A 10,789-nucleotide genomic window follows, 5' to 3' on the forward strand; every position below is an offset into this window, starting at 1 on the left:
AACGGAGAAAACCGCTGGTTGACTTGGAAACATATAAGACGAACTGGCACAGAGAGCCAGGAAACACAGGGATAAATACAATGGGGAAAACAAGCGACACCTGGAGGGGGTGGAGACAATAACAAGGACAGGTGAAACAGATCGGTGTGTGACAATCTCCTGTAACAATATACATAGTCTCTATCACTACGACCTTAATTTCTGAGCCCCCCTCAGATCTCCAATGCAGTCACTTTCCATCTTTCCCATAACACATTAGTCACTGCTCGTTATTTACAACCACAGTTAGAAACATACTAAAACATTCTCAAACATTCTCAAATCAGTTTAGTCAATATACATCAGTCCCTCCTCTGGAACAATAATCACACTGATGTTCCACAAAACTAAAAACAAATTGACTAAACAAGAAAGAGAGAAAACAAAAATGTTAATAGCTGCACATCACCCATGGATGCGACCAACATTAAAAGTCTGAATACATTGTAAAGCAGAAGGAGAAGAAACAACCTCATGGTTAACCAGAACTATCATCCAGTGACTCTAACAACCTCCTTGTCGGAGGACACTTAGAAATCATGTTTCTGGAGCCTCCCCCAGCCTAATCTATTTGAGTGGCTCCCGTTCAAAAGCAACTCTCTCTCATTGTATCTGAATCATAACTACAACATGTTAGCAATGATCCCACCCAAATTCAGAATGACAGTCCTCTGTGCTTACTTTGAGACTATGACTCAAATTCCTGCTTCTTAAACTTAGCACATCATCCCGGTTAGAATGTACACTCGTAAACGGAACCTTCTATTGTCATTAATAACTCTTCACATTACAACCTCCCTTAGTCCCTGGCTTCCTGTCGCAAGTGGCCTAGTAATGAAAGATCAGTATCACAATGTATCCTTAGTCTAAACAGTTCGTAGTGAATAGACCCCCTTTCCCCTTGTCTGTCCTGCTCCCGGCACATATCATTCCAGCGTGTCTATTTCAGATGTTGTTCACAGGTCAACTTCCCAACGGACACAGATAGAAGTGTTAAAAGTCACACCTCTCTCTTCAGCCGATTAGGGAGGGTTTGAGGTTCACACACACTGTTTGTGGTGAAATGATCCCTACCATGCATTAAAACATGAGCTGACGTCACCTTCCATGATAACTTCCGTAGTCTACAGTACTGGCGACCTCTCGAATGAGTTACCAGAACATGAAGTTCACCCTTACCCCTCGCATAATCCCACACTCCACTATCCCAATCTGGTGAATTTTGTATTGAAACAAAAACACAAAATGATATCATCAATACATATACCACAATCCATTCAAAGTAACTGTCATCCCTCAATAACATATTTTCCCATCTATATGCAGATTGGACCCCCAGGGAACTGGTCATTTTCACGTGATTTAAAAAAAATTGTGTTAAAAAAAATTCTAACTATTTAATTCAACTATTTATAATTTCCTAAGGAAATAATGACATTTCAAAGTAATGGTACACTTTGAATAGAGACTGGTGTCTCAGTCATTTTATAATTAAATCCCACCTCTCACTGTCATTTCCAGTGAGATTGATCAGGCCTCACTGAAAAAGGCAGTATACATGGCATTCGACACCATTCAAATATTTCCTCTCCCCGTCCATTCCCTGACCTTTGGAAACCATTTAAATACCTATCAAAGCATTTCCATACTTCTGCATACCCAATATAAAACTGAATTGAAAAAAACCCATCCAAAATAAATCCCACACTCCAGTGTCACCACCACTATCGCATACATTGTGTGTGTGTGTGTGTGCTGGTGTGTGTGTGTGTGGTAAACCATTTGGAAAAAAACAAAAATGGCCAGGCTTTATCTTTCTTAATTTAGCTTGACAGAATTCACACCCATATGGTATTATATATGTCTCTCTATTCCATAACTATGTACATATATCCTGGTATAGTTAATAGGCCAATGTTCAATCAACATATGTAATAGCTGTTTCAAATTAGATTGTTCCTGTTAACCATTCTAAATGTAATAGTTTTTCCTGTCACAAATGTAGTAAATTTCTCAGGAGAAGAAATCAGTGATATCTGATCACAGGAATCTAATAAAAAGTTGTTTGAGACATGGTCAACAACAGTTGAAGTTGGAAGTTTACATAAACCTTAGCCAAATACATTTAAACTCAGTTTCACAATTCCTGACATTTAATCATAGTAAGAATTCCCTGTCTTAGCTTCATTTAGGATCATAGCTTTATTTTAAGAATGTGAAATGTCAGAACAGTAGTAGAGAGAATGATTTATTTCAGCTTTTATTTCTTTCATCACATTCCCAGTGGGTCAGAAGTTTACATACACTCAAGTAGTATTTGGTAGCATTGTCTTTAAATGGTTTAACTTGGGTCAAACGTGTCGAGTAGCCTTCCACAAGCTTCCCACAATAAGTTGGGTGAATTTTGGCCCATTCCTCCTGACAGAGCTGGTGTAACTGAGTCAGGTTTGTAGGCCTCCTTGCTTGCACACGCCTTCTCAGTTCTGCCCCCAAAACTTCTATAGGATTGAGGTCAGGTCTTTGTGATGGCCACTCCAATACCTTGACTTTGTTGTCCTTAAGCCACGAAATACACAGTGAAACCCCGGCTACCTAAATACGGTTCCCAATCAGAGACAACGAGAATCACCTGACTCTGATTGAGAACCGCCTCAGGCAGCCAAGCCTATACAACACCCCTACTCAGCCGCGATCCCAAATACTACAAACCCCAATACGAAAATACAATAACCCCGTGTCACACCCTGGCCTGAACAAATAATAAAGAAAACACAAAATACTAAGACCAAGGCGTGACAGCCATTTATGTCGTGGAAAAATTCAGTCAATCCTATTTCACAAAATCCAGAGCCTTATTCTACATTGTAAAATAATAGTGAAGACATCAAAACTATGATATAACACATGGAATCATGTAGTAACCATGTTAATTTGTTTAACATTTATTTTTGAAGACTTTCTCTTGTGGTGGGAGGAACTCATGAAGAATTAGAATGTTTTAGGCTATTGTTTGGGGAGAGAAATATGATGATGCATCTAGTGATGACAACTCTTGGAAAGTATTTTTGGGGTAGTTGAAAAACTATGTAGAATAGAGTGACTCCTGGCTGTCTCCAGTTGCACCTGCTGTCTCAACCTCTGAATGCTCGGCTATGAAAAGCCAACTGAGATTTACTCCTGTTGCACCCTCAACATCCACAATTATTATTATTTGACCCTGCTGGTCATCTAAGAATGTTTGAACATCTTGAAGAACAATCTGGCCTTAAAACATCTTGATGCACCCATCCCGTTAGCGGGATCATTTGCTGGCACCCAGCCATACAATGATGCGATGTGATCTTTCTCGCTCATTTTTCAAAATAAAAGCCTGAAACCATGTCTGAAGACTGTTCACACCATGGGGAAGCCATAGGAAAAGGAATCTGGTTGATATCCCTTTAAATGGAGCGAAGGCAGGCTATGGAACATGGAGCTTTCAAAATAGAAGCCACTTCCTGGTTTGATTTTCCTCAGTGTTTTCGCCTGCAATATCAGTTCTGTTATACTCACAGACAATATTTTGTTTTAGAAACTTTAGAGTGTTTTCTATCATAATCTGACAATTATATGCATATTCTAGATTCTGGGCCTCAGAAATAGGCAGTTTAATATGGGTATGTTTTTCATCCAAACATCAAAATACTGCCACCTACACTCAAGGGGTTAATGGCCATGTACTCTTATAATCTCCACCCAGCACAGCAAGAAGTAGACTGGCCACCCTTCACAGCCTGGTTCCTCTCCAGGTTTCTTCTTAGGTTCCTGCCTTTCTACATCTGCATTGCTCGCTGTTTGGGGCTTTTGGCCGGGTTTCTGTATAGCACTTTGTGACATCTGCTCTTGTATAAAGGGCTTTACAAAGGAATTGCTTGATTGATTGAATAGGTTTGTATGTAGACCTTCTGATAACTAGCCAAATTCAAATACAGAAATACTCATTATAAAAAGTCAGAAAACAAAACATATTTTACATAGGTTTAAAGATGAACTTCTTGTGAATCCAACCACTGTGTACACCTGTTGTATTCAGCGCACGTGACAAATAAACTTTGATCTGACCTGATTTGATTTTGGAATACAAATGTTTGTCGCATACAACGTGTTATATTTCGGGCAAATCCAAAACCACACATTACGGAGTACTACACTTCATATTTTCAAGCATAGTAGTGGCTGCATCACGTTATGGGCATGGTTGTAATAGTTAAGGACTCTGGAGTTTTTCAGGTTGAAACAATTAAGTGAATGGAGCTGAGCACAGGCACAATCCTAGAGGGAAACGTGGTTCAGTCTGCTTTCCACCAGATACTGGGAGACTATTTAACCTTTCAGCAGGACAATAACCTAAAACACAAAGCCAAACCTACACTGGAGTTATCAGGAATAAAGGTAAGTGCAGACTGTGTGAAGTAACAATGTTTATTGTAACCATAGGGGCAGGCAAACGACAGGTGCATTGACATGCATTGCATTGACTTTTAAATTCGGACAAAACAGAGATGCTTGTTCTAGGTCCCAAGAAACAAAGAGATCTTCTGTTGAATCTGACAATTAATCGTAATGGTTGTACAGTCGTCTCAAATAAAACTGTGAAGGACCTCGGCGTTACTCTGGACCCTGATCTCTCTTTTGACGAACATATCAAGACTGTTTCAAGGACAGCTTTTTTTCCATCTACGTAACATTGCAAAAATCAGAAACTTTCTGTCCAAAAATTATGCAGAAAAATTAATCCATGCTTTTGTAACTTCTAGGTTAGACTACTGCAATGGTCTACTTTCTGGCTACCTGGATAAAGCACTAAATACACTTCAGTTAGTGATAAATACAGCTGCTAGAATCCTGACTAGAACCAACCAGCCTCCCTACACTGGCTTCCAATCAGGCAAGGGCTGATTTCAAGGTTTTACTGCTAACCTACAAAGCATTACATGGGATTGCTCCTACCTATCTCTCTGATTTGGTCCTGACGTACATACCTACACGTACGCTATCATAGGTACACTTCAACTGTGAGAGAAAAATCCAGAAAATCACAAAGTATGATTTTTAAGTAATTAATTAGCATTTTATTGCATGACATAAGTCACCTACCAACCAGTAAGTGTAACGGCTTTCTTCCGTTGAAGGAGAGTCGGACCAAAATGCAGCATGGTTAGTTCTGTCCATGGTGGTGGCTCCGGCTCGGGACGTGGACCCCACTCCATCAATGTCTTAGTTCCTCCCCCTCGCGTCCTGGGATAGTCCACCCTCGCCGCCGACCATGGCCTAGTAGTCCTCACCCAGAACCCCACGGGACTGAGGGGAAGCTCGGGACTGAGAGGAAGCTCGGGACTGAGAGGAAGCTCAGCACTGAGAGGAAGCTCAGGCAGGTAGTTGGCTCCGGCAGATCCTGGCTGGCTGGCGGATCTGGAAGAGTCTGGTTGACTGGCGAATCTGGAAGAGTCTGGTTGACTGGCGAATCTGGAAGAGTCTGGTTGACTGGCGAATCTGGAAGAGTCTGGTTGACTGGCGAATCTGGAAGAGTCTGGCTGACTGGCAGATCTGGAAGATCATGGCTGACTGGCAGATCATGGCTGACTGGCAGATCATGGCTGACTGGCAGATCATGGCTGACTGGCAGATCTGAAAGATCATGGCTGACTGGCAGATCTGGAAGATCATGGCTGACTGGCAGATCTGGAAGATCATGGCTGACTGGCAGATCTGGAAGATCATGGCTGACTGGCAGATCTGGAAGATCATGGCTGACTGGCAGATCTGGAAGATCATGGCTGACTGGCAGATCTGGAAGATCATGGCTGACTGGCAGATCTGGAAGATCATGGCTGACTGGCAGATCTGGAAGATCATGGCTGACTGGCAGATCTGGAAGATCATGGCTGACTGGCGGACTGGCGGATCGAGCTGCTCTGGCTGCTCCATGCAGACTGGCAGCTCTGGCTGCTCCATGCAGACTGACAGCTCTGGCTGCTCCATGCAGACTGACAGCTCTGGCTGCTCCATGCAGACTGACAGCTCTGGCTGCTCCATGCAGACTGACAGCTCTGGCTGCTCCATGCAGGCTGGCACCTCTGGCTGCGCTGAACAGGCAGGAGACTCCAGCGGCGCTGTAGACGAGGAAGGCTCTGGCAGCGCTGAATAGGCGGGAGACTCCGGCAGCACAGGAGAGGAGGAAGGCTCTGGCTGCGCTAAACAGGCGGGAGACTCCGGCAGCGCAGGAGAGGAGAAAGGCTCCGACAGCGCTGACCAGGCGGGAGGCTCCGACAGCGCAGGAGAGGAGAAAGGCTCTGGCAGCGCTAAACAGGCAGGACGCACTGAAGGCCTGGTGCGTGGTGCTGGTACTGGTGGTACTGGACATAGGAAACGCACAGGAAGCCTGGTGCGGGGAGCTGCCACCGGAGGACTGGTGTGTGAAGGTGGCACAGGATGGACCGGACCGTGAAGGCGTAATGGAGAGCCTGAGAGCAGGACTGGCACAGGACGTGCAAGGCTAGGGAGGTGCACAGGAGGCCTGATGCGTGAGACTGGCACAATCTTCACCAGCCGACTAACACGCACCTCAGGACGAGTATGGAGCGCTGACCCAGGTGCCATCAAATCCCCGACACGCTCCGTCGGGCGACTATCTTGCATACTATGCCAAGTCAACTGCTCTCTCTCTCTTCACTCTCCTCCAATTCTATTAACAACTCCTCGAGTGTCTCCTCATCTCCCATCTGTTCACTCTCCTCCATTCTGTCCAATAATTCCTCGACCCTCTCAGACTCAGCCCTCAGCTTCACCGATAGCTCCGATAACATCCATGGCTCCTTACGGTAAACAGGGGGAGTTGGCTCAGGTCTGAACCCTGACTCTGCCACACTCTCCCTGAGCCTCACCCCAAGAAATTTTTGGGGCTGACTCTCAGTTTTCCGTCCGCGCCGCCATGCCTGCTTCGCCAACTCCATTCTCCGATAACCTGCTTCGCACTGCTCCAGCGAATCCCAGGTGGGCTCCGGCACTCTCTCTGGGTCGACCGCCCACCTGTATATTCCAACCTTGGTTGCTCCTGCTGCCACTGCCTGTCACCACGCTGCTTGGTCCAGTTGCGGTGGGTGATTCTGTAACGGCTTTCTTACGTTGAAGGAGAGTCGGACCAAAATGCAGCGTGGTTAGTTCGATACATCTTTAATAAAGAAAAAAACACGAACAATACAAAAACAACAAACGGAATGTGAAAACCTATTCAGCCTATCTGGGGACTACAAACACATAGACAGGAACAATCACCCACGACATACTCAAAGAATATGGCTGCCTAAATATGGTTCCCAATCAGAGACAACGATAATCACCTGACTCTGATTGAGAACCGCCTCAGGCAGCCATAGACTATGCTAAGACACCCCACAAAAGCCCCATGACAAAAACGCAACACAATAACCCATGTCACACCCTGGCCTGACCAAATAAATAAAGACAAACATACATTACTTCGACCAGGGCGTGACAGTAAGAATTCTGGCTCTTGCAGACCTGTTAGTTTTTCTTTAATTAAGAAGCCCTCCTGTTCTCCACTCATTACCTGTATTAACTGCACCGGTTTGAACTCATTACCTGTATAAAAGACACCTGTCCACACACTCAAACAGACTCCAACCTCTCCACAATGGCCAAGACCAGAGAGCTTGTGTAAAGACATCAGGGATAAATTGTAGACCTGCACAAGGCTGGGATGGGCTACAGGACAATAGGCAAGCAGCTTGGTGAGAAGGCAACAACTGGCGCAATTATTAGAAAATGGAAGAAGTTCAAGATGACGGTCAATCACCCTCGGTCTGGGGCTCCATGCAAGATCTCACCTCGTGGGGCATCAATGATCATGAGGAAGGTGAGGGATCAGCCCAGAACTACACGGCAGGACCTGGTCAATGATCTGAAGAAAGCTGAAGAAAACTGAAGAAAGCTGAAGAAAACCATTAGTAACACACTACACCGTCATGGATTAAAATCCTGCAGGGCACACAAGGTCCCCCTGGTCAAGCCAGCGCATGTCCAGGCCCGTCTGAAGTTCGCCAATGACCATCTGGATGATCCAGAGGAGGAATGGGAGAAGGTCGTGTGGTCTGATGAGACAAAAATAGAGCTTTTTGGTCTAAACTCCACTCGCCATGTTTGGAGGAAGAAGAAGGATGAGTACAACCCCAAGAACACCATCCCAACCGTGAAGCACGGAGGTGGAAACATCATTCTTTGGGGATGCTTTTCTGCAAAGGGGATAGGACGACTGCACCATATTGAGGGGAGGATGGATGGGGCCATGTATCGTGAGATCTTGGCCAACAACCTTCTTCCCTCAGTAAGAGCATTGAAGATGGGTCGTGGCTGGGTCTTCCAGCATGACAACGACCCGAAACACAAAGCCAGGGCAACTAAGGAGTGGCTCCGTAAGAAGCATCTCAAGGTCCTGGTGGGGCCTAGCCAGTCTCCAGACCTGAACCCAATAGAACATCTTTGGAGGGAGCTGAAAGTCCGTGTTGCCCAGCGACAGCCCCGAAACCTGAAGGATCTGGAGAAGGTCTGTATGGAGGAGTGGGCCAAAATCCCTGCTGCAGTGTGTGCAAACCTGGTCAAGAACTACAGGAAACGTATGATCTCTGTAATTGCAAACCAAGGTTTCTGTACCAAATATTAAGTTCTGCTCTTCTGATGTATCAAATACTTACGTCATGCAATAAAATGCTAATTAATTACTTAATTACTTTGTTTTAGATTCCATCTCTCACAGTGGAAGTGTACCTATGGTAAAAAATACAGACCTCTACATGCTTTGTAAGTAGGAAAACCTGCCAAATCGGAAGTGTATCAAATACTTGTTCGCCCCACTGTACATTGTCAGTAGAAAGGCCTTACTGAAGAACTCAGAAACATTTAACAGGATGCCACCTTTCCAACAAGTCAGTTTGTCAAATATATTCCCTGCGAGAGCTGCCCTGGTCAACTTAAGTGCTGTTATTGTGAAGTGGAAACGTCTGGGAGCAACAATGGCTCAGCCAAGAACTGGTAGGCACACAAGCTCACAGAACTGGACTGTCGAGTACTGTAGGGCATAGCTCATAAAACATTGTCTGTCCTCGGTTGCAACAGTCACTAACAGAGTCCCAAACTGCCTCTGGAAGCAATGTCAGCAAAATAACTCTGTTGGAAGCTTCATGTGGGTTTCCATGGCCGAGCAGCCACACACAAGCCAAAGATCACCATGCGCAATGCCAAGCGTTGGCTGGAGTGGTGTAAAGCTCGCTGCCATTGGACTCTGGAGCAGTGGAAATTACAGACCTCTACATGCTTTGTAAGTAGGAAAACCTGCAAAATCGGCAGTGTATCAAATACTTGTTCTCCCCACTGTATGTCTATGGAGATTGGATGGCTGTATGCTCGATTTTTATACACCTGTCAGCAATAGGTGTGGCTGGAATAGCCTTATCCAGTAAGTTTAAGGGGTGTCCACATACTTTGGTTCATATACTGTATGTCAAAGATTCAGAATGGGACGGTTGCTTCGCAAGTCCCATTAACTAGATGGTAATTGTACGTAAAGTACAATTGATTGAACTTGCTTTAACTCTTCAAGTATTTCTGTGGTTGAGGTAGAAGTAAAACTTTTAAAGCAAGCAGTTTCCTAGTATGTATGGTTTTGAAAAATGTTATGGTAGGGATAGTGTCTGCAGTAGTAATGGTGGTGACTGGTTATAGTTGAAAAAGTAGGTAGATCAATAGTTAGAATAGCCTGAACATATGAAAGTTGGTTTGGTGTACTTGCTTGAACGGTTCCAGTGTTACTGTTTGAGTTATATTACGCTAATTTATATAGTTGTAGTTGATAGAAAAAGTTGTAAAGAATTTGAAGTTAGGAAAGCATGAACCTGTGAAAGTTGGTTTGGTTTCTATGGCTTGAACAGATCAAGAGTTACAATTATTGTTGGTAGGTATTATATGCTAATTTATTTAGATTTAAATAGTTATCATTTATAGCGCAGACCAGAGCTATTGCGAGCGAGAGCAAGCTAGCTACGCCCAGGACCAGAGCTAGTGCAGACCAGAGCAGTAGTTTTGGTCAGAAGTTGTGTTGCTGTGGTCATTAGTTGTGGTGGTCAGTAGTTGTGTGGTTGTGGTCAGTAGTTTTGATGTTGTAAGTAGTTGTGATCTGTAGGGTCAGATAGTTGTGGTGAGTAGTTTTAAGCTTATGGTCAGTAGTGGTGTGGTTGCGATCCTTAGTTGCATGGTTCAGTGGTTGTGGTCAGTAGTTGCTTAGTAGTGGTCAGTAGTTTTGGTGAGTGGGCTGGTGATTCAATAGTTGTGGTCAGTAGTTGTGTGGTTGTGGTCAGTTGTTTTGTAGTCGGTAGTTGTGGTGCAGTGGTTGTGGTCAGTAATTGTGGTCAGTAGTTGTGTGGTTGTAGTCAGTAGTTGTGTAGTTGTGGTCAGTCGTTTTGTGGTTGTGGTCAGTAATTGTGGTCAGTAGTTGTGTGGTTGTGGTCAGTAGTTGTGTAGTTGTGGTCAGTCATTTTGTGGTTGTGGTCAGTAATTGTGGTCAGTAGTGGCCAGGTGGTTGTGGTCAGTAGTTATGGTAATTATATGTGTGGCCTTTAGCTGTGTGGTTATGGTCAGAAGTTGTGTGGTTGTGGTCAGTAGCTGTTACTAGATGTTTTCAGCAGTTGTGTGGTTGTAG

The sequence above is a fragment of the Oncorhynchus keta genome, chromosome 14 (assembly GCF_023373465.1).
Source record: "Oncorhynchus keta strain PuntledgeMale-10-30-2019 chromosome 14, Oket_V2, whole genome shotgun sequence".
Lineage (NCBI taxonomy): Eukaryota > Metazoa > Chordata > Actinopteri > Salmoniformes > Salmonidae > Oncorhynchus > Oncorhynchus keta.